The sequence below is a fragment of the Pinus tabuliformis genome, chromosome 2_1 (genome assembly GCF_031772625.1).
Source record: "Pinus tabuliformis cultivar Carrire ecotype Pingquan chromosome 2_1, CPIR1, whole genome shotgun sequence".
Classification (NCBI taxonomy): Eukaryota; Viridiplantae; Streptophyta; class Pinopsida; order Pinales; family Pinaceae; genus Pinus; species Pinus tabuliformis.
In genome coordinates, this window is record NC_142299.1 from 361511751 (window position 1) to 361537419 (window position 25669).

The window sequence follows — 25669 nt, forward strand, 5'->3', positions numbered from 1 at the left end:
AGTACAAAGCCACATTTTTATAATTCAATTCAAGCATGCATGCATTCCATGACTTCGCTTGACATAAAAACACATGCAACAAATAGTAAGATCTAACAATTATCTTAAATTGATGTCAATCCAACCAATTGAGTAAGGGTGATTTATTTTCCACCCAATTGATGTCACCTTTCTGTAGTTGGACACCACGTAGCCAAGACATGATACCACTGAGGTGAACTCTTGGAAAAAATCAAATAATATTGGGAAATTAATAATATTTCATAGGTTGGATATCAATAGGGTTTGTTTCTTCACTAATTTTAGGACTACCACAATTTCTAGGTGCTCTTCTACTAGCTTTCATAGCACATGAGTGAGCCCCTCATTGTTTCATAGTCATTTGATATCTCTCCCCTGTAATGCTTAATGTGCATGCCCAACATAGTTCTAAATCACAACTTATTCTAAACAATTTTTTTTAAGGTTCTTCCACATGGAATTTAGGTAGTGAGCCAAGGGTTACCGACTAGTTTTCTCACTTCTCATATTTCTTACAATCTCTAACACTCCCTTGGATCTTTCTTAGTAGGAAAATTGTATTGCTACCACCCTCTTATGTGCCTCTCCACTTCTCTTCTCTATTATTCTACAAATTTATTCTCTACATGGTCATGTGTTGCTTCTACAACCACACACATGGGTCTTCCCTCTCCCCCATGAAGTTATCTTCATATCTCATGTAGTTTCCCCAGTACAATGGTGTGCATGATTTGTAAGGACATCAAAGAAACCCATTGAGGGTGATTTCAGTATTCTTCTTTAACCATCCCCATCCTCAAAGTGTTCATCCAATTCCTCTCATAATTGTAGAAGGTGGTCCTGCCACCAACAATATTTAATAATTGGATTATCAATCATCAAGGGTAAATGGGGGATGATCCTCACAATTAACTAGGCATCAAAAAATAATTTGGAAATGTGGCTAGGGATCACTAGGAATATTGAACCTCTTCTTGGCCCTCTCAATATTCCCCTCTTGTGGTATCATGGTCCCTATAAGCATTCATTCCTCAATTGACCATCTAGTCAGAATCTTCATTAATTAAAATAAAAAGTACATATGTTGTGTTTATTTATCCATTTCAACTTGGCATGATATTGGAATATTCATGCCAATAAAAAATGATGCTAAACATAATTAATTATAATGAATCAAGGGATCAAAATGAAGATATGACAAGTAGAAGGATGGGAGTCCTCTTCTATATAAAAAAGGGTTGGATTGTGTGCCCATAGAGATAGGATATTCCTCTTTCATTGTTATGTTGTCAATCTTTTCATTTTGGACCTTGGAAACCGCAATTTCAACCCCAAAATTTTCTTTACAAAACTTTCTAGTGACTAGGTCAATTTTGTGGAGGATAAATTGTTATTGCAAACTTCTTTCCTTAATGACATAAGCGATAAGGACATTGATTGTCCAATAGGTCCTATGTTGGACATTGGATAAACCAATGCTCCCTGTGTGTTTCATGACATGGACTAACCACCTCTCATGGATCCTTATCTCTGGCGATGTGATCGTTGACTAACACCTACGGGTTTTGGTCTAACGGAAATTGTGATTCCCAACATATTAAAGATTCTAAAAAACTTAGTATCTTATGTTCTTGATAAATTAGGATGTTGAACCAAGTGTTAAAACTCATCTTGAATCTTTTCATTGGACATTTTTTTTGTCTTTTCTCTTTAATGGTTCCTTCCATCTCATGTAATTATGCTTTAATTAATTCACAAAACCTGGTATGTCAGAACATGGCCACTACCTAGGCTTCTTTTGCAAATCTGGTAATATAATGGGCCATTCATAGACAAAAACTTTCATGGTGCAAGCTCTAGCCTTCCTTTTGGCCTTCTTTTCCCCCTTTTTCACTTGTTAAAAGGTTATTTCCTTTGCCCATTATTACTATGCTAAGTTTCAGATGGAATAGATCAAACATAACAAGCAATATATTGAAATGTTCAACAAAACTATCGATAGGGTACCAGAAGTTAGTCAAGAGTTTATTGAGACACTTTCAGAAATACAAACCCTCTACCCATAGCCCAGGGGAGTGCTAATGTGTCCCAAAACCCACCTAATAATTCTTGAATGAAATTTGTCCCAAGATAAGAATAAAACTATAATTATATAGAGGATAGTACCTAAGTGATGAATTTTGTTGTCCACTAGTGTACTCAAGAGGTCAATACCTTAGGTGCCACCCTTTACTCCTCTAGATAAAGCCAAATTCTAGAGCTATGTATCTAGAATCCTTGAATGGTTAAAATCTTGCACTAATTTTTAATCAAATTCCCCTGTTATTCCATGATGTGAAGTATCATATCTACAACTAGTTAGCTAAAGTTTGTAAACCACTAATACAAGTTAATTCAACCATAAATGAACTAGAACTCACTCCCCTACCCTTCCATCACCTTCTTGTGTAATAATTTTCATGTTGCCAACCAAGCGACACATGGAGGGTGTTGTGGCTCTAACATTCATCATCATGTCTTTGTGTCTATTGTTTGTTTTGTTCAAATAAATGTACTCCTCTCCAAGTTACACGAGAGTGATCTCATTCTAGTGTCATACATTATAGGTGGTTTATGGACTCACCCTTTTGTTTTCCATTTAGGGTGCAAGCTCTAGCCTTCCTTTTGACCTTCTTTTCCCCCTTTTTCACTTGTTAAAAGGTTATTTCCTTTGCCCATTATTACTATGCTAAGTTTCGAATGGAATAGAGAAAACATGACAAGCAATATATTGAAATGTTCAACAAAAATATCTATAGGGAACTAGAAGGAGTTGGGAGTTTATTGAGACACTTTCAGGAATACAAATCCTCTACCCATAGCCGAGGGGAGTGCTAATGTGTCCCAAACCCCAACTAATAATTCTTGAATTCAAGTGTACAAAGACAAGAATAAACCTATAATTATATAGAGGATGGTACCTAAGTGATGAATTTTGTTGTCCACTAGTGTGCTCAAGAGGTCAATACCTTAGGTGCCACCCTTTACTCCTCTAGATAAATCTGAATTCTAGATCTATGTATCTATAATCCTTGAATGGTTAAAATCTTGCACTAATTTTTAATCAAACACCCCTGATCCTCCATGATGTGAAGTATCATATCTCCAACTAGTTACCTAAAGTTTGTAAACCACTAAGACAAGATAATTCACCCACAACTGAACTGGAACTCATCTCCCCTACCCTTTCATCACTTTCTTCTGTAATAATTTTCATGTTGCCAACCAAGCGACACATGGAGGGTGTTGTGGCTCTAGCCTTCACCATAATGTCTTTGTGTCTATTGTTTGTGTTGTTGAAATAAATGTACTCATCCCCACGTTACACGAGATTGATCTCATTCTGGTGCCATACACTACAGGTGGTTGATTGACTCACCCATATTCTTTCCATTTGATTCACCAAAGCAATAGCTTTGTAATAGACATGTGATGACATGATCACTTAGATGTACTTGAAGAGCTCAAATATTTGTGATAATTTGTATAAATTAATGTGTAGCTTGAATATTGCTCATGAAATTTACTAAATCACAAGACTTGAAGTTACTCTACTGATCTGTAGAAGTTAATTCACCATCTAAAACAAGAATCATAGACTGCAAAAGGAAACATCACACATGCACAGAGATTTATCTAGGGGAAAGAAATTGCTCAAAAACCCTTACTGTCTATATTGCACTAATCAAAGAATAGAGATGAAATACATATGCTTGTTGAAGCCTAAGCACGCCCTACAAGTGTATAGTCTATCCCTTTGCCTGACTGACTCACTCTGGCCAACACTTAGCCAATTTTCAAGCCCTCCAAGCTCTTATTTCCATGTGTTGCTCCCTTGTGAAATTGCCCCTGTTTTTTAAGAATTTCACAACATGGAATTGTGAAATTACCTTAGGTCATTCTTTGACTGCATGGACCACTTGTACACATTGGAATATGCTAAAACTAATAGTACACTACCTTGGAATCTCCATCTCAACTGGGTAAATCAAACTCTCTGCATGCACCAATTATTTTGGGTTGATTGATCAGTTAAATGGTTGATCACTGAGTGTGGTTGAAGTTGCACTTCCACCACTTGACCTCCACTAGTTCTTATGGCAGTTAGAACTAGTTAAACTGACAATAACTCAAATTAACTAAAATAGATTGCTACAAATTAACAATCAAACATACTGAACTGAACTCAAGCTTCCCCAACTCGAATTAATTGAGTTAACTGAGTGACAAGTTCCATGTCAACTCAGTTAACTACCTCCAAGTCTTATGTTGAAATATAAATTTGAATTTTCTCTCGTTTAACCAAGGTAAAGTCAAACTGAGATTTTCTTGCTACATGTTCACCACTCCTTCTCAGAAAGAAAGAAATTATCAACCACCCCTATCCTGCACCTATGGAAATCAAACTTCCCTCTTGATAAGGCCTCTGTCAAAATATCTACATCTTGTTCCTCTATTGGAATGTACTGCAACAACATAATCCACCTCTGCACACAATCCCATAGATGGTGATACCAGATATCAATATGCTTGGATCGATCATGAAAAACATGATTTTTAGAGAGTTTGATACAACTCTGATTATCACAGTAAATCACAGTAGGATCCATCATCTAACCAAACAAGCCAACAAGTATCTTTCTCATCTAAATCACCTCACATGTTGCTTGAATTGCATCCATGTATTTTGCTTCTGCTTAGTTGAGTGCCACTAATCTCTTCTTCCTATTGTACCAAGAAATTGCAGTGGACACAACGCTGAAAATTCCACTTAATGTACTCTTTCGATCTGATGGACTTCTTACCCAATTTGCATCAGTGAATCCACACGGCTTCACTCTCTCTCTCTCTCTCTCTCTCTCTCTCTCTCTCTCTCTGTATCAAAGTCCAAATTGGGTAGTGCCTCTAAGGTACCATAGAACATGCTTATCTTCCCTACAAAATAGTTTGGTTGGCCTAACCATAGCTTGACTCAGTTGGTTGACTACATAACACATGTTTGGTCGTGTGTTCACAAGATACATGAGTGAACCCATCAACTGTTGGTAAACAATTGCATCCACTTCCTCACTTAAAGTGTCATCCTCTTTCCTCCAATTGGTTGCTAGAGGAGTCTCCATAGGTTTGCACTTATCCATGCAGAACCTCTGAAGTATCTCATTGGCATACTTGCCCTGAGAGACAAATAATTCCCCATCACCTGTTAGGCCCCTATACTACTAGTGTAACCCCTTATTGTTATTAGCATAACCCACTTATTATATTGATGTACCCATGTAGTGCCCATATTGTTAATATTGTGCCCCATAGAAGCCCAATGTTGTTATTATTGTGCCCTTACATTATTATTGTTATGTCGGCTCTGATTATGTTATGACCCCTTAAACTCCTATATATAAAAAGGAGGTATTTTCATTTGTATCATCCAAGAATTGTTCATTTATGTAATGTAAAGGAGGTTTCCCCCTCAAAGAGGCTGAATTATAAGGCGTTGATCTATCTTTTCTATCTTTTCTTGAGCTGGTTTCATAACATTTGGTATCAGAGCTTTGGATTCTAGGGTTTCGCTGCTCCAAACAGGTCATCATGGAATTTTCGCTATAACTTTTTTTCTGCGGCGTTTCAGAAGTTACAAAAAAAACCCATTTGAGAAGAAATCGCATTGAACCTTGGTCCAAATTTCAGAGCGTTTCGCACTATATTTGCGGAGATATAATCTGAGGAAGTTGGTCTTTCTGCAGACTCCTGAATTACATTCCAAATAGGTGACCTGGGGAAAATCGTCATAACTTTCTCTTTGGGGATCGGATTGAAATTTCTTGAGAAGGTACAGAAAGAGGACGGACTGTAGTTTTTTTTATATCTTTTTCAGATCCAAAGGTCGAAACAGTGAAATGTGGCACTTCATACGAGTTCGCTCTTCTAGAAAGGTCTATAATCAGGTCATCTTGGGAGATTGTGCATAACTCTTTCTTAGAGAATCCAATTTGGATCAGACTGGTGGCATTGGAAAGAGGACACAGAGGGCTACTAAAGATCGCAATTTCACAACTTAAAGATCTGAAAGTACAAAGTTACAGTCATTTCAAGGTCGAGCTCCTAAAATCAAGAAAAAGCAAGACGAGGAAGTTTGATGGCAAGGATCCGGTAAATTGGATACTTCAGATGGAGCAATATTTTGATCTACATGGTGTACAACTGTTACAAAAGGTATGTATTGCATCTTCATATTTAGAACCAGATCAATTTTTAGGTACGAAGGGCTTTGTTCTCGTAAACAACTTGTTACGTGGTCAATTTTCACGGAGGAAATGATAGCACATAATGAGGATACAAGGAGCAACACCTTCTTTAGAGAAACACCACAACAATTGGAAAGAGTAAAAGGGCTTTGTGACATAGTGGAAAGAAAAATTATGGAAACCAAGAAGCGTACCCCTCACAACTATAAATATGGAAGTGTTGTTTCTCCTAGCCTTCCACAACCTACAAGGGTTACACCACAAAAATTGGAAGAAAAAAGAGAAAAAGGGCTTTGTTACAATTGTGATAGAAAATGTACTAAAGGTCATAAGTGTGCTGAGAAGAAATTATTTTACATAGAATATGAAGAGGAGGAAGAAAAGGATCAAGAAACATCAAAAGAAGAAGATATATGCTAGGACCCCAACCCAGAAAAAGAAGAAATGAATCAGACCATATCTTGTAAAGCATTGGCAAGAATTACCACTCCTCAAACTCTCAAGATAGAAGGACATATCAAGAAGAAAAATGTGCAAGAAGTGAAAGATCACATCGAGAAAGAAGAAATGAATCTAACCATATCTTGTAATTCATTGTTCGAAATTACCACTCCTCAAACTATCAAGATAGAAGGACATATCAAGAAGAAAAATGTTCAAGAAGTGAAAGATCACATTGAGCATCAAGAAATGAATCCAACCATATCTTGTAAAGGATTGGAAGAAATTACCACTCCTCAAACTCTAGAGATAGAAGGACATATCAAGAAGAAAAAGGTTCAAGCAGTGAAAGATCACATCGAGCATCAACAACAAGTTCTCCAACTTTTAAAGGATAACGCCACTTCGGTGCAAAATCAAACGAAACAATAGGTAGATAAACATCGTAGTGAAAAATGTTTTGATGTAGGTGATTGGGTATTTTTACTGCTACATCTCAAGAAAGCTATTTATGAGAAGGAAATGTTGGCAATACTACATGCGCTTAAAAAATGGCGACCTTACCGAATGGGAAGACTCTTCAAGGATGAGGATGTGGAAGCATTGTTTTGTGCTATTTATATTATCCAACCAGATTGGATAAACAAAGCAAGGGATGAATGGAAGAAGGACGAAGAAGTATGGCCACTTATTCAAAAGTTGCAAAAGATCCCAATTCAAACAATATTGCCAGAAATTGAAGAGGAAGGAAAAATCATATTGGAACCTAGAGCAGTCACAGAAACAAGAACCCGACAGCTACGAAATCAATCAATTTCAGAGTATCTCATCAAATGGAAGAACTTACCCGCTGAAGATTCCACATGGGAGGACAAGAAGTTTATACAGAAGCATCAAGAACTACTCAAGCGTTGAGGACAACGCTTTTTGAAGGAGAGGGGCATGTTAGGCCCCTATACTACTAGTGTAACCCCTTATTGTTATTAGTATAACCCACTTATTATATTTATGTACCTATGTAGTGCCCATATTGTTACTATTGTGCCCCATAGAAGCCCACTATTGTTATTATTGTGCCCTTACATTATTATTGTTATGTCGGCTCTGATTATGTTATGACCCCTTAGACTCCTATATATAGAAAGGAGGTCTTTTCATTTGTATCATCCAAGAATTGTTCATTTATGTAATGCAAAGGAGGTTTCCCCCTCGAAGAGGCTGAATTCTAAGGCATTGATCTATCTTTTCTATCTTTTCTTGAGCTGGTTTCATAACATCACCTTTCCATACTTCCAATCCAAGGAAGTAGTGCATGAGGCCCATGTCTTTCATCTTGAACTCTCTTGCAAGGTCCTCCTTGAAATATCTGATCAGATGCTCATCAGAAGTCAAGATCAAGTCATCAACATATAAAAAAATAATCAACAATTTACATTCTACCAAAATATGATAGAGGTTTTCATTGACTTCACTTTTGGTGAAGCCCAAACTCGTGAGATAGATCCTAGTGTACCAAGCACGGGTGTTTTCTTGAGACCATACAACACTCGCCTGAGTCTGCACACATGAGACCCTCGATCAAAAGTCTCGAAGCCTTCTATTTGCTCGATATACACCTCCTCTTCAATAACTCCATTGAGGAATGCAATTTTCACATCCATCTGGTGGATCTTCCACCCCATATATACAACAAAAGCAAGGATTGATATGCTGGATGGGTACCTTGATACAGGAGAAAAGGTCTCCTCATAGTCAATCCCCTCCACCTGAGAGTGCCCCTTGGCCATAATTCTGGCCTTGTACTTTTCTATGCTTCCATCTACTGCCTGCTTCACCTTTAAGATTCATCTCGAACCCACAACTTATTTGTTCCTTGGTCTTGGGACTACTTCCCAAACACTATTATTCACAATGGACTCATACTCCTCCACTATTTAATCAACCCATATTGGTTTCTCTATAACTTCCTCGAAAAAGGATGGCTCGGTCTCTACTAGCTCAGTCATTAGAGCCATGTAGCCAATGTACCGATCTAGTGACCTTCTCTGCATGCACTAATTTGAAGGAGCACCCGCGTTGTCCCTCACATCCTACACACATATCTCAGCTTCTCTAGTTCTCTTCTTGCCTTCTCTGGATGACTCTGCTTGAGTGGTTGTGTCCACTCTCTGCTCCTCAACTTGTGGTTTCTCCACAACATGCTTCATCCCACAAGTGCAGAGGTATGCTTGGTCATGCAACATCGCTCGTGTTTCTCCCATAATGCTTTAATTATTCCTCTTAGCCAGCCCATTTTGTTGTGGGTTGTGGGGTGTTGTTAACTCTCGTCGAATGCCTTCTTTTGCACAGAAATTTTAAAACTCATTTGACACGTACTCACCTCCATTATTGCTCCTGAGAGCCTTCACCTTCTTGCCTATTACTTTTTCCTTTATTTCCTTGAACTCTAAAAACTTGGAGAAAGTCTCATCCTTCTTCTACATGAAGAAGATCTAACACTTCTGTGAGTAGTCATCAATAAAGATGAAAAAATACTTGTGCTTGGCAGTGGAGGTTGTCGAGAAAGGTCCACAAATATCAAAGTGGATCCTTTCAAGGACTGCATGTGCTATGTTGTCCCGATCATGAAAAGTGGCTTTTGTGTACTTCACCAAGCTACACCCTTTGCATGTGTCATGCTGCTCTAATGCTCTTTTGGGGAGGCCTGTGGTAATTTGTTGCATGATCTTCAAAGCGCCATGACACAAATGGCCAAGTATTCTATGCCAAAGTTTGTCGACATCGCGACTCTGCACCTTCTCTGCCTTTGTGCTCAATGCAACACAACCCTCCACATCTAGCTTGTAGAGGTTCTTAACCCAAACCCCAATTTTCTACACCTATCTCGTGGCTATGTGTCTCAAGAATGCCTTTCCTTTACTAAAGATCACATCGTAACCACGATCTTCCAAAACTGCAATGGAGACAAGATTCTTCTTTAGACCTGGAACAAACATCAAATCCTTGAGACTATGATCTAGGTGGCTCAGAAAGGCTCAGAAGTCAAAGGTGGCTCTAGAAAGGTTTGAAAATAAAAGTCTTAAAAATATAGATAAACCAATACAAAGTTGTAGTGCTCATCATTACAATTCCAGTGGTGCATATGGCACACAAATCTGAGTCCGTATGACAAACTTATGGCTCTTTAAAGTTTGACAAGACAGGGAAAAGGCGGGGCCCACGTTGTGCCACATGGTATCTAGTCAATAGGTAAGACCCATGGAGTACATGCTATACCATCAACCACTAACACATGGCACTCCATTATTAGCTCCTTATCCCTGCAGAAAAGACAAAATAAATAAATAATATTAAAATCTCATAAAAGACAAAAACCATTAAAAAATAATAATGATGATAATACAATAAATTGGTTAGAAAACAGAAGAGTTATATTATATAAATATAACTCATATGCCAAATCAAACCATAAATTCATATGACAAAAGGGTGGTTAAAATTTATATATGGTGGAGTAAACCAAGGCATGTATTTTTGGAGCCATATTAAATGACATGTATTTGTTTAAAAATATGATGGTCACATGGTGGAGTTGTAATGGTTGGCACACAACCATATAACTTGGATTACATACATATATACCATACCCATGAATGCCAACAAAAAAAATACCACAATAGGTTTAATAATGCGCCACCAATAAAAACACATTTAATTTAACCGCAATAACCATTTGCTATTATAATGGTCAACACCAATGTTAAATCATAACTGATTCCAACTTGTCATGCCACCATGTGTTGTTTAACCACCGCTACATTTTATGAAACAGTTTTCAAGTTAAAAATAAAACTACACATTTTTTCGCCAGAAGTCTAACCGTGTAGTCAGAATTTCTATCAAAGCAACAAAAATTCAGGTATCCAACAACAAGGAATTTTTGGAGAATCTTGTGGAATCTAAAGATTCCCTTGGAGGATGATTTTTGACCGAGGCAAAATGGTGCCAAATTTATAGTCATTTTTCACAGAATTTCGCAGGAAGCGTAATGGTGTGTTTAGAATATTTATCCGAGTGGCATATTTTTTGGCCATCTTCAAGAACGAATCTTTGGGGGAATCTTCAAGATGCCCGAGGGTCCAAAATTTGATGGCGTTAGAAAGGGACAAAATTTATAGTCGTTTGACACAATTTCGCACCACAAATTTAGTGGTGATGTTTGTTTTAGTAGCCGAGCTTTGCATTTTTTAGTCATCCCTGAAAGTGGAGGTATATGATGCAGTTATGTCATGCTTTTCTTCTGATTTTTTGAGATGATATTTTTGTTGTTGAGATCCCTGATTGTCAATATGTTGAGGGATATTTTTATGCCACATTATGCATATTTTATTAGCTTGTCATGCTGAAGGAATGTCCATTTGAGTGAGAGTTCTTATAGGGAGAACATCTTGCAGAGAGACATGCCACTCTTGTTGAGGGAATTTGCCCATCTGAGTGAGAGTTCCTAAGAATGTCTTGGGGAGATACCTGCCACTCTGGTTGAGGGTATTCATCCTTGTAATGAAAAAGAATATGCCATGTACATTATCATCTTGCAACATTAATGAAGCGGCCTCCCCATTCTTGATACCGGGGCCCGGAGACATAACCCCCACTAGGTGAACTCCATTATCAATGTGTTTGTGTCTTGTCATTTGATGGTTTTCTTTATGTTTCATCTTATTTACAATATGCACTTGTGGTTGTTCAATACTCTTACATATGAAATTATGCTAACATCACATAAGTAAAAGATATTAGTTAATTCCGTCGTTGAAGAGATCTGGATCAGCCCGAGAGGGTAGCCCAACTCCCTCTGAAAGGTGACTGTACCATTCTTGGTCACGTTGTACCTTCCATCATCTCCCATATCGATGTGCATATGGATATCCTTCTCCTCCAAATCATTGAAGAAATATCTATTCCCCGTCATATGGAACGAGGCACCCTGTCAAGATACCACATGCTTCCCATCACTATGTTGGCCATGCATGCAATGAGAGTAAAATCAAGTTGTGAAGCCAAAGCCTCCCATGTTGCTCTTACTGCGGTATTCTTTCGTACCTTCTTATGTGGACACTTTGTGGCATATTTCCTGAATTCATGGCAATGAAAGCATTTGATTATGGACAAGTATTTATTCTTGCCCCTTGACTAGATTCTGTTTTGGATTGGGATTTCTTCCCTTTCTTTGCCTTTCCATCCAAGGCACGGTTCTCCTCATTCTTGCCTTGGATGAAGTCTTGTCTCTGGTATTCTGCCTTATTTTCTCTTGTATCAAATCGAACCATAGACATTCCCAATTTGGTAGTTTCTCCCTCCCATTCACTGACTCTTGGTAGGTGTGCCAGCTCTTGGGAAGGCCTAGAAGGGATAGGCTCACCAAATCATCCTCTGCTACAGTAACCCAAACTTAACCAAGTTCATCATGACATTATGTGAACCTACTCAGGTAATGTGGAATGGTCTCATTCCTCTGCATCTTGATATTTCGAACCTTGTTCTTGAGTGCTAGCTTCTTGTGGTCATTATTATTCTAATAAAAATCTGCCAGTGCTTTCCACATTGTATACTGTGTCTCTTTCTCGTGTAGATTTTAGAAAATATGGTCTCGTACTCCCTCCAATATGATCCTCCTTGCCTTAGAAACACACATCTTCCACTCTTACAGATTCTTTGCATCAAATGTTGCTGGTTTCATAAAATCATTATCAATGAATTCCTTCAACCCATTGTCCTCTAGTACTACTTCCATGCAACAAAATTCGAGCTTCCATCAAGGGCATACTCAAGCCTTAGTCAATTGAAATCCATCTTCTCAGTCCTGAAGAAAACTCGCAACCATGATCTGGAAATTCAAACCTCCTGCAATGACAACTTTGAAATCTCAGTTCTACATTGATTCCAACTCCGATATCATGTAGAAATTAACGTGTAGATTCAATACTGCTCATGAAATTTACTCAATCACAAGACTTGAAGCTGCTCTACTGATCCGCGAAAGCTAAGTCACCATTTAAAACAAGAATCATAGACATGCAAAGGGAAACATCACACATGCACATATATTTATCTAGGGGAAAGCAATTGCTCAAAACCCCTTACTATATATATTACATTAATAAGAGAATAGAGATGAAATGCATATGCTTACTCAAGCTTGAGCACACCCTACAAGTGGATAGTCTATCCCTCTGCCTGATTGACTAAATTTGGCCAACACTTAGCCAATTATCCATCCCTCCAAGCTTTTATTTTCTTATGTTCTTCCCTTAGGAAATTTCCCCTATTTGTTAGGAATTTCAAACCATGGAATTGCGCAATTACCTTAGGTCATTCTCTGACTACATGTATCACTTGTACACATTGGAATACACTACAATTGATAGTACATTGCCTTGGAATCTCCATGATCCGAATTGGATCATTATATTGCTTGGCATCTATCTCATTGCATTTGGAGTGGGAAAAGTGGAGGAATGAGCTCACATGACCGTTTTTATCGACAGGACCTAGTTTGGTGAAATGAGGTCTAAAACCTTCCAGGAGCATTTTGAGGCATCAAACGCTATTTTTTGGGGGTAAAATTTTGTCACTTTTTCACAAACAATTTAAAGATATTCTACACACAAAGACCTTTCCAGCGATGCAAGAAGCGCGTCAATCAAAGTATGTATGAAAAAGTTATGCCACTCATAAGTTGACCTTTCTGTTTTCACACCTATAGTTCGGGAGTATGTCACATCAGCCCCCATTATTTATGGAAAAGAGGCTAGCCACATGTTTGTGATGTAAAAGACTCTAGAAGTGTCTATTTTGTAACTCTATTTAAGAGTTGATGTAGTCAAACTTAACCACTAGTAGGCTATCGGGTTATGTTATAACCGGGCCACTAGGAGGAAGAGGCATTCCATTCTTTCGAGAGCATTTTGTTCCATAGTTGAGCAAAGATAGCCAAAAGAGATAGGAGGTAGAGCAAACACAGAGGATCTGTGCAGTTTAACAGCCCACAGGCCACATACATTACTTATTTGTACCTGTAACCATATTTCCAGACAGAGAAAGAGAGTGAATCAACCTCACCTTCCATCTGGGTTTTCTCCCGAAAGGGTTTCCTAGAGAGCATATCTTGTGTCTTGCGTGTGTGTGTTCTTATTTTTTTGTTCTCTAATTTTCTGCATAATTTTCATTCGCATGCATGCACTAACTATAGTTAAATCTACAGATCTTAAAGTTTAATAAAATGCAGTAGTGTAGAATTTTTCAGAGATAATATAATATTATTAGATCTGTTGTGATGAATTTTCCAATGGAATATCCACGACAATTTACAGATCATTTGGTATCAGAGAAGGTTTCTTTGGGTATTTGTGGATATTTTCAGGGGATCTAGGCCGATAGGGTTGAAAATCGTAAAACCCTAATCATGGTCGAGGAATCTATAAATGAACCTTGTGATCCTACATAGGTGAGGTTTTCGTGACTTGAACAACAATTCGTGGATATAAACTGCAATGTACCTCCTCATGGCAGCCCTAAGAAATAATATGGGGATATTTGGAGAAGATGGTTGTTCAAATGCAGAGGATAATTCAAAAGGGGTATTGGGAGATCGGGAAGACATAGAGAACCAGCCAAATAAATAACTTGGAAAAGATCAACCCAGTTCAAGTGTCGTGAATCAATCCCTATTCAAAATGGAAACAAAAGTACATATCAAGTTGTACCATGGTGATATCGATGCTCTGAAGTTGAACCATTGGTTGCAACAACTGGAATTTTATTTTAGCATCCATTAGATCGAGGAAGGGAAAATATCTCATTCTCACGATTCAAATTAGAGGGCCATGCATTGACTTGGTGGGAGAGCCACACAGAAACCCTGAGGTTGGAGGGAGAACCTCTAGTGAATAAGTGGGAGGATTTCAAAACCCTCATTAAGTCACAGTTTTATCCCATTAGGTACGTGGAGGATCAGTGGATCTAGTGGCATTACTTTAGGCAAAAGTCGGGCCAAAGCGTGCAAGAGTGCACCACATAATTAAGAAAGATGGCTATAATGTTGGGTATCTCTCCAAAGAACCCAGGTGTACTCCTCAAGTATTTGGGGGGTCTGCAATGCCATCTACGTGAGTAAGTGATGTTGTTCAATCCCAAATCAGTGGACGAGGCTTGTGTACAGAGACAATACCTGGAGAACATAGGCCTGAAAAGAGTACAATCAAGTGGATTAAAGCAGAAGGAGCAACAAGAAACTTCTAAGGGGGGGGAAGAAGAAGCAAAAATGGGGAAAATATAATAACATGACAGCCACACACACCAGTACAAAGATCCTAGCTACCACTACAACATTGATGGCCATACAGAGGAGACGTGTTGGAAGTTGCACCCAGAACTAAACCTGAAGAACAAGAAGAAAGATAATAAGAAGAAGAATCTCATGGCCACTGATTCGAGCAACCAAGTTGAAAGTTACTCAAACGTAGATGATAAAATCATTTGTACATCAATGTAGAAGGAGGTGAATCTATGTAGCCTTCAGCAACATGAAGAGAATGAAATGACCAAACCCTTCCATATAAAGATACAGGTCAAGAATACAAAGATTAATGCTCTGTTTGACTCAGGATCGAAGGAAAATATCATTGTAGTAGAGTTGGTAATAAATTTGGGGTTGGAAGTTCGTGATCATCCAAACCCATATCCACTGGGAAGGGTAAATAAGGATGCAAAGCTGAAGGTAACTGATCTGGAATTTATCCAGGACAAAGAATGAAAGGTATTATAGACTCATGTGCATGGATGTGCCTATGTTACTTATGCAACGGATCGATAAGATTGCTAGAATACATAGACACTGAGGCAATCAGAGAAAACATAACAGTCAAACATGTAAACAAAACAAGTTTAATAAGGAGTTCACCCAATGCTCCTGGGCTACGTCTCTTGGTCCAGCCTTTCAGTGGTGGCCTCTCTATTATGTTTTCAAGCAGAGTTTTTACAACAGTGAGCTCAATTCAAGACTTACTTAAATAGAATGAAGTCCGTAGGAATGGAGTGCACAGACTCTCCTTACTGAAACTCGACCTCTCAGGGTCATAGTAGTATGACAGGCCTATGCCAAGGAGGTTGTTTGAACCTCTCAAGCCTTCAATGGAGTACACAGACTCTCTGACTCTCTCTGGCTCTGTCTGGCTTGATGCTACCTTCAGGTCAGCTCAGATTCTACTCTCTATTCTTTGCTATTAGCTTTTTGTGTCTCTTCGATGTCTTCCTCTGTGTTCTACTTCTTACAGTTCATGGCTTTAAAGCCATTTGTTCTTTGACTACTCATTTTTGCTTCTCGGCCTTCTGGTTTCCTTTCCTCTGTCCGTTCAAATTCCTCTGCTCTATGTCATCATCATTGGGTAACACCTCGTAGGGAGGTGGCCACCTGTTTGCTAACGAACTAGGTGTCATATTCCCCGAATCATATTCGAATGGCCATTAAATCTGTTTGCTTCAAGATCGCCCGCGAACACAAATCGTTTGCCAACTCATCATCCATGTTGGACTTCAAATCCCCTGTCATCTTGCTTTTTGACCTATCAAATCTAGTCAGTCATCGGGACGTATCTCTGCCGTTGATCTGGACCCCCCAGATCCTATGGTCGTCCTTCATATCGGGCAGACAAGTCACATGATGTTTACCCGTCCGATGCAGGCAGTTTTCTCTCTCTTCCACTGGACGTGTGTTGCTTGATGTGTGGCATCGGGCGGGATTTAGTCATTACTACTTATCCCCTCGAAGCCTTCCAATATCCTGCCGGTTTTGGGGAATCCCGCACTATGGAACTGAAACAGTTACTTTTCCAAATTTTATAGAGATTTTAGGTCCAGGCACTTCGGGGCTTTCGTTCACTGAGGGGGACACCCTCCAATTAGAATCCACCTCTGTTTCCCAAATTAGCCTCCGGTTTTGCTAGTTTTGTGCCTTTGCACTTTACCATGGGCCAACGGTCTGCGTGCTCGACCGAGGGTCCTCGTTTCTCCACTCTGGCCACAACTGCAATTATTACGAGGATTCCTTCTGATAGCTTTGATATTTTCTAGGACTTGAATCTTTTACCATAATTTTAAACAGTCATGAAAACTTAGATAGTTTTTAGGATCCAATTCAAATCATGACCTTCCCACTGAAAAAGATTCTGGACCACCAAAAGTTGGTTTTCTTTCAAGCATCAATCAAGTGAGGGTATTGCTTCCTCGCTTGCTCAATTTCTTTCCATTTCACACTGCTTGGATTTGAACCTTTGAGTCCGATCCTGAGGTACTCAACATCCCCACTGCGTGTAGTTCTTACCTTACTGTTTAGAACTATATCCTCGTACAACTCATTAAGATATTCAGGTAATAGATCATCAATAGAAGGCAATTGACTCTGCTCTTCGGGATCTTCAAGTAATGAAGGTTCAAATAGTCTCAAGCCATCTGCATTAACAACTGAGTAGATGTGCATGTAAGCTGGTAGATCAAGGCGAAAAGCATTCTCACCAATTTTCTCAAGTATCTTGAAAGGTCCATACCTTATTGGCTTCAGCTTCTTACCTTCACCTTGCATTCTATCTTTGCTGATATACAACCAAACTTGATCACCAACTTTGAAACTATGCTCCATTCGATGCTTGTCATGCCTTGCCTTGTACTTGGCTTGGATCTTTTCCAGTTGTTCCTATACTGCCTGGCGAATTTCTTGGATTTGTTCAATGAACTTGGTTGCCTTGTCCACATCACTGTGTCCATCAACTGCTATGTCTTTACTAAAGACAAAATCCAAGGGAGACCTTGGTGTGAAACCAAAACAGGTCTCGAAAGGAGATCTCTATGTAGAAGAATGTTTCGCTCGGTTGTAAGCATGTTGCACATAACATAAATGTTCATCCCAAAGTTTTGGATCCTTGCTGCAATAGCCTCTGAGCAACTGGGTCACTGTCATGTTGACCACTTCTATTTGGCCATCTGTTTGTAGGTGAAAAGTTGTGCTCTTCTTCAACCTGGTGTCCATCAATTCCCACAAACTTGACCAAAATTTCCCAACAAATCGGGTATCTCGATCAGATATTATGGAAGTGGGTAATCCAAAATGAACCCATACATGTTGAAAGAACAACTTTGCAGTTTGTTTAGCTGTAATATGTTTGTTACAAGGTATTAAAATACACATTTTGCTGAACCTATCCACAACAACATATAAATAGTCACGACCTTTCTTAGATTTAGGCAATCCTCCAACAAAGTCCATGGAAAGACTTTCCCAAGGATGAGAAGGAACTGGTAGTGGAGTGTACAAGCCTAGTTTTCTATTGCCGGGCTTGCTTTTAGCATATATGGTACACCCTCTTACATATCTAGAAACTGTCTCATTCATTTTTGGCCAATAACAAAATCTTTGCAGCTGTGCAACCGTTTTACTTACACCAAAGTGACATGATATTAGAGAAGTGTGTGTTTCTCGAATTATCTTTACTCTTTCAGTTTGTGGAATGCATAGCTTCCCACAATGATACTAGAGTTGGTCCTTAATATGATAATCCAATTCCTCTACTCATTTGCCTTGACTTAAAGTTGCATATACATCTTTAAAATCTATATCTTGAGCATATTGTTCAATGTAGCTGTCATGCAATACTGAATTATGCTCAAGTATAGTAGATGCTATAACATATCTGCAACTTTATTGTGTATGCCCTTTTTATATTTGATGACTAAATGAAACTGTTGTAGAAAACCCATCCATCTATAGTTTCTTGATTTCTGCAACTTAGTTTGGGAGTGTAGATATTGAAGTGGTTGATGATCAGTATGTATATTTGTCTCTTTGCCCATTAAGTAATTTTTCAACTTTTTCACACTCTCTACTAATGCATATAATTCTTTATCATATGTGGGATAGTTAACTACTGTAGAATTAAATGTCTCTGAATGATAACATATGGGCTTACCATGCTACATCAACATTGCTCCCATGGCATAGTCACTGGCATCTGTTTCAATCTCAAATGGTCTTTGAAGATCGAGCGGTGATAGTACTAGTGTTGTACTAATCTTTTCTTTCAAGGTGTCGAAGGCTTTCTGTTGTTTTTCTCCCCACTGAAACACCTTGTTCAATCCCGTTAAAGCATGTAAGGGAGCTGCAATTAAGGAAAAGTTAGAAATAAACTTTCTCCAATATTGTGCTGCTCCTAAGAAGCTTCTAACTTCTGTAGCAGATTTGGGTTTAGGCCAATTTACAATGATTGCAACCTTAGAGGGATCTATCTTCAATTCACCACCCCCTACTATATGTCTCAAATAATTCAAAGATGTTTTTCCAAATTCACATTTTGAGAGTTTAACATAAAGTTTTTCTCTTTTCAAAACATCTAGTGTCTACTTAACATGCTTTAAATGTTCTTCCCACCAAGGATAATTTTAGGGGCGAATGTTCGCCCTTTGGCGAAATTAAGGGGTTTTAAATTTTTAATGGGCAAATATTTTGTATCATAGTACATTTTTACAAATCACCTCAAATAGCCCACCTTATTTTAAGGGAGAGTGTAAAAAAGGTAAATTTAGCCCTTGAAATTAGGACTTACAACCTTCCATTCGCCCATTTTCAAGAATAGGTTTTATTTAAGTGAATCCATTCGCCCATTTTCAAGAATAGGTTTTATTTAAGTGAATCCTATGGGCCAAATACCATATTTATAAAAGAGGTATGGTAAATTAATAAAAATATAAATAAATGAGAGGTATGGTAAATAAATAAAACATTTTTTATATTTACTTCATAAGTCACCTTATATACATGTAAGGGTGTAAACAAATAAAAATATAAGTAAAGTGGAGGTATGGTAAATAAATAAAACGTCTTTTTATACTTACTCAAAAGGTATGGTAAATAAATAAAAATATAAATAAACTAGACGTATCGTAAATAAATAAAACCTCTTTTTATATTTAGTCCATAACCCTCGTTCTATTTATGAAGGCTCAAGAAAGAGGTTTTATTTAAGTGAATCCTATGGGCCAAATACCATATTTGTAAAAGAGGTATGGTAAATTAATAAAAATATAAGTAAACCAGAGGTATGGTAAACAAATAAAACATTTTTTTATATTTACTCCATAAGTCACCTTATATTTACGAACACTCAAAAAATGGGTTATATTTAGGTGAAACCTATGGCCAAAAAACCATTATTAACCCTAATATTAGAATTAATAAAAATAAAAATGGCACATGGTATTGACCCATGGTATTCACCAAAATGGCACATGGTATTGACCCATGGTATTCACCTAGAATGTAGCCTATTTAAATGGGGGAATTAAACCAGCATGTATCCTATGCTAAGATTCACTAGGACTTTACAAAGTTTTATTATTTAGTGAAAGACTCGCCAAGATCTTACAAGATTTTATAATTGAGTAAAATATTCGCCATGCCTGGTGAGAGATTCGCCAAAAAATTATATATACATATTATATTATTGATAAAATCGCCTTCCATTTTTCCTATATACCATGGAGATTCGCCCATTTATTATATTTATAAATTTAGGGGGGTTCTTAAAATTTTCCCTGCTTCCCACGTTTTGTTGAATATAAGAATGTCATCGAGATACACAATAACAAAATCATTAAGAAAAGGTCTGAGTACATCATTCATTACTCTCATGAAAGTAGCAGGAGCATTAGTTAAGCCAAAAGGCATAATCAGCCACTCATACAATCCCTGCTTTGTTTTGAAAGTTGTCTTCCATGCATCTTGCTCTGCGACTCTGACCTGATGATAGCCACTATGCAAGTCTAGCTTGGAAAAATAAACAGCTTCTTTCAACTATCTAATAGATCATCTATGTGAGGAAGGGGATAATGATTTTTGATCATTATCTTATTCAGTGCTCGGTAATCAATGCACATTCTCCACGATCCATCTTTCTTTTTCACCAAAAAAATTGGAGACCCACATGGTGATGTGATAGGTCTGATGAACCCCTTCTCGAGCAGCTCCTGTACCTGCTTCTTGATTTTTGCATTCTCTAAAGCAAACAACCTGTATATTCCGATGTTAGGCAATGGAGCATCTTGCTACAAATTAATATCATGCACTATTTCCTTTTTGGGTGGCAGACCTTTAGGTTCTTGAAACAATACATCATATTCTAAAACAAGTTTTTCTAAATCAGCTTGCTTTTTAGCATCACAGCCCTCAAATACATTGGTTTTATCAAGTTTCTTTTCCTTTACAACCATCAGTAAAAATTGTTTGCATGAGTTTACAATTCGTTTCATCTGCCCTGAGTTTATGAGAGTATAATTATTCTTGAGCTTATGAGCTCTTATAATATATTCAATTCCATATTTAACAAGTAGATACTTGTTCTTAGCTCTATAGAAAATAGCTTTTCTATCATACAAGTAAGGACTTCCTAAAACAATTCCACATATATCCAAAGGAACTATATCTAACTCAACCTCATCTACAAATGCTGACCCAAAAGAAAACTTAATTTTACATTGTCTAGTCATTTGTAGCTTTGCTTTATCACATAGCCAACCTAATGGATATGGTTTCTTGTGAGGTGTGGTTAGTAATCCCAACTTCTTTACAATTGCTTCAAAAATTAAATTTACTTGTGAGCCACTATCAAACAAAGTATCAATCTTTTGATAATTGGAAATAACTCGAATATGAAAAAGCTCACGTCTTTTTCTCTCATTTTCTTCATTATCAGCAGATTGTGAAAAATTACTAGTAGATGCTTCAGAATTTTTACCTTTTATACCTGTGGCTATGATTGTTGCTTCATCTCCTAAGTCTGACCCCAAATCCTTTTGAACAGTTGCAGTAGTCTTCTTCTTCTTGCCCTCGAACTTCTTAGGTTTCGGCTCCAGATGTAGAATCCAGCAGTGTTCATCGTCATGCCCATCCTTCTTACAGTGAGTGCATGATGACTTGCTCTTCTGTACAGTGTTTGTCTTCCTCTCTTTCCATTTCTATTTTCTTTTCTCCTTATTTTTGCTTGCAGTGGGTTGGGAAGATCCCCCAACTTCTGGGTTCTCATTCTTACCTCTAGCTTCTAGATGCGCAGCCTGAACGGATACCTCATCTATGCTAGTGGGATTAAACATGAGGATAGTGTGCCTCATGTAGCTGTGTAGACCACCTATATACTTCAACAGAGTCTTAGGTGAGTCTAAAGAAATTCCTAGAATCAAAGCTATTTTCCTAAATTCTTGAGTGTAACCTTGTACACTTTTCCCTTTTAATTGTTGAAGAGTTTTCCAGCTCATCATGGCATGCTACATGTAGGCTAGTGGATAGAATTGCTTTTTAATTGCAGAAAAAAAAATTGCTCCAGACAGAAAGAATCTTACCATGTTTCTTTAGGTCAGCTTGTGTCCTGCCTTCCCACCATACCAAGGAAGTGCCTCCAAGGCGTAGGTTGTCCAACTGAATCTTACTCTTGTCTGAGTAGATGCTCTGCACTCTGCAATAAACATCAATTTGTCTCATCCAATTATCCAGCTTCTCTGCATTCAACTCTCCATCATATATTGGTAAATCAAATTTAACATCTAATTTAATCAAAGATGTCTTCTTTTTATTTTCAGGGCTATTAGGAGGCATGAGAAATTTTTCTTCTTTCCCTTTGCCTTTGGAGTGGTCATGGAGGAGAGATTCTTCTACTCTTTTGTCTTGTTTGGAGCTTGATGAATCTTCATCTCTATGTTTCTTAAAGTCCCTATATATTTCCTCCACCATGGATCTCAAGGTCATAAAACTATCCATGAACTGGGGGTCTGATTCCAAGGGATTTTCTTCTAACATTTTCCTCTTAGAATAGACTCTTCCAATTTCCGGGTTAGTTTCAGCCAATTCTCCTTCTCCTAATTTAAGCTTTGATCTAGTTAGCATTCAACAACAAAATCCAGCACAAGCTTGTCTAACCTTAGTAACCCTAAGCTCTAATACCACTTGATCTGGAATTTATCCAGGACAAAGAATGAAAGGTATTACAGACTCATGTGCATGGATGTGCCTATGTTACTTATGCAACAGATCGATAAGATTGCTAGAATACATAGACATTGAGGAAATCAGAGAAAACATAATAGTCAAACATGTAAACAAAACAAGTTTAATAAGGAGTTCACCCAATGCTCCTAGGCTACGTCTCTTGGTCCAGCCTTTTAGTGGTGGCATCTCTATTATGTTTTCAAGCAGAGTTTTTACAACAGTGAGTTCAATTTGAGACTCACTTAAACATAATGAAGTCAGTAGGAATGGAGTGCACAGACTCTCCTTACTAAAACTCGACCTCTAAGGGTCATAGTAGCATGATAGGCCTATGCTGAGGAGTTTGCTTGGACCTCTCAAGCCTTCAATGGAATACACAGACTCTCTCACTCTCTCTGGCTCTATCTGGCTCGATGCTACCTTCAGGTCAACTCGGCTTCTACTCTCTGTTCTCTGCTATTAGCTTTTTGCATCTCTTCGTCGTCTGCCTCTATGTTCTGCTTCTGTCAATTCATGGCTTTAAAGCCAGTCTATTCTTTGACTGCTCGTTTCCACTTCCTGGTCTTCTAGTTTCCTTTCCTCTATCCATTTGAATTCCTCTGCTCTGCATCATCATCACTGGGTAACACCTCGTAGGGAGGTGTCCACCTGTTTTCTAATGAACTGGGTGTCAGATTCCCTGAATCATATTCGAATGGTTGTTAAATATGTTTGCTTCAAGATCGCCCGCGAACACGAATCGTTTGCCAACTCATCATCCACGTCATACTTTAAATCCCCTGTCATCTTGCTTTTTGACCTATCAAATCCGGTCAGTCATCGGGACATATCTACGCTGTCGATCTGGATCCCTTAGATCCTATGGTCATCCTTCATATTGGGTGAACAAGTCACACGACGTTTACCCGTCCGATGCGGGCAGTTTTCTCTCTCTTCCACTGGATGCATGTCGCTCGATGTGTGGCATCGGGCAGGACTGAGTCAAAACTGCTTACCACCTTGAAGCCTTCTGATTTCCTGCCAGTTTTAGGGAATCTCGCACTACAGAACCGAAACAGTTACTTTTATAAATTTTATAGCGATTTCGGGTCTGGGCGCTTTAGGGCTTTTCTTCACTGAGGGGGATGCCCTGCAATATGTGATTAGCTTCTGGTTTTGCCAGTTTTGTACCTTTGCACTTTACCATGAGCCAACGGTCTGCACACTTGACCGAGGGTCCTCGTTGCTCCGCTCTGGCCACAACTGCAACTATTACAAGGATTCCTTCTGATAGCTTTGATCTTTTCTAGGACTTGAATCTTTTAGCATAATTTGAAATAGTCATGAAAACTTAGAGAGTTTTTAGGATCCAATTCAGATCAGTAACAAAACAATGCAATATTATATTTGTTATTAGTGTTGATTTTATTGATGAAGTAGATCTGAATATGGTTCCCCTTGATGTATGTGAAGTCGCGTTTGGGAGTCCACACATGTACATGCATGATGCAATATTCATGAGAAGATATAACAAGTACCAGCTCATCAAGGATGGAAAATCATTCATCATCAACACACATAAAGGAAAGTCAAAAATTTCACTGGTAAGTGCCAACCAAGCCAAGAAATTGATTAGTTCCAACAAGAAGTATGTTTTATTGTTTTCAAGAGAAAGTAAGTCTAAAGAGGAGTCAATAAGAGGTAAGGAATCCCTAGAGGCAAGTGCTAAGAAAGAGAAACAATAATTGGAGGAGTTGTTATAGGCATACACGGACGTGTTCCGAGATCCTAAAGGGTTACCACCTAAAACAGAAGTGGAGCACGAGATCCAATTATTACCAGACTCCCCATTGCCAAATATTGGGTTGTACATGTAGTTTGTTATAGAAGCAAGTGAGGTGAAGAAGCAGTTGCAGTAGCTGCTAGAATAGGGTGTCATTCGACTGAGTACATCACCATGTGGTTCACCCATCATCATTATGCCAAAGAAGGATGGGACTTGGCAGATGTGTATAGATTATAGGGTGTTGAATAAAATCACGCTCATGAATAGATACCCCCTTCCCAGGATAGATGATCTGCTAGATCAGTTGCAACAAGCAAAGTATTACACCAAGATGGATTTGAAGTCTAGATATCACCAAGTTCGAGTCAAAGAAGAAGATACATGGAAGACCACCTTCAAAACTAGGCAAGGTTTGTATGAGTGGTTAGTTATTCAATTTAGCCTATGCAATGTACTAGCTACATTTATGAGATTAATGAATGATATATTGCACCGTTTTATAGATTTATTTGTTATTGTCTATCTCGATGATATACTAGTATATAGTGCTACCTAAGAGGATCATATTTCACATTTGACGCAGGTGTTGGAAAATTTGAAGAAGCACCAGTTGCTAGCAAATCTCAATAGGTGCGTGTTTTCACAATAGTCCTTGGTGCATCTGGGGTATGTGATCGATGTAGGAGAGCTGAAGATAAATCCTTCCAAGATGGAGGCCATCATGAAATGGTCGGTGCCTACTAATGTTTCTAAGGTCAAGAGTTTCATTGGGGAAACACAGTACTTGAGGAAATTCATAACCTCATTTTCAACAGTAGTAGCACCGCTTCACGCCATAATAGCAAGTGGCAAGAGTTTCCAGTGGGGAAGAGGTCAACAGAAGGATTTCAAGGAGATAAATAAGAAGATCAGTCAAGAACTAGTTCTGCCATTACCAAACTTGCAGTGTCCCTTTGAAGTGGAGACAGATGTGAGTGGGTATGATATGGGAGATGTCTTGATGCAAGGAGGAAGACCCATTTGCTACCATTCTAAAGTATTTCATGGGGAAGTTCTTAACTACCCTACCTGCGATAA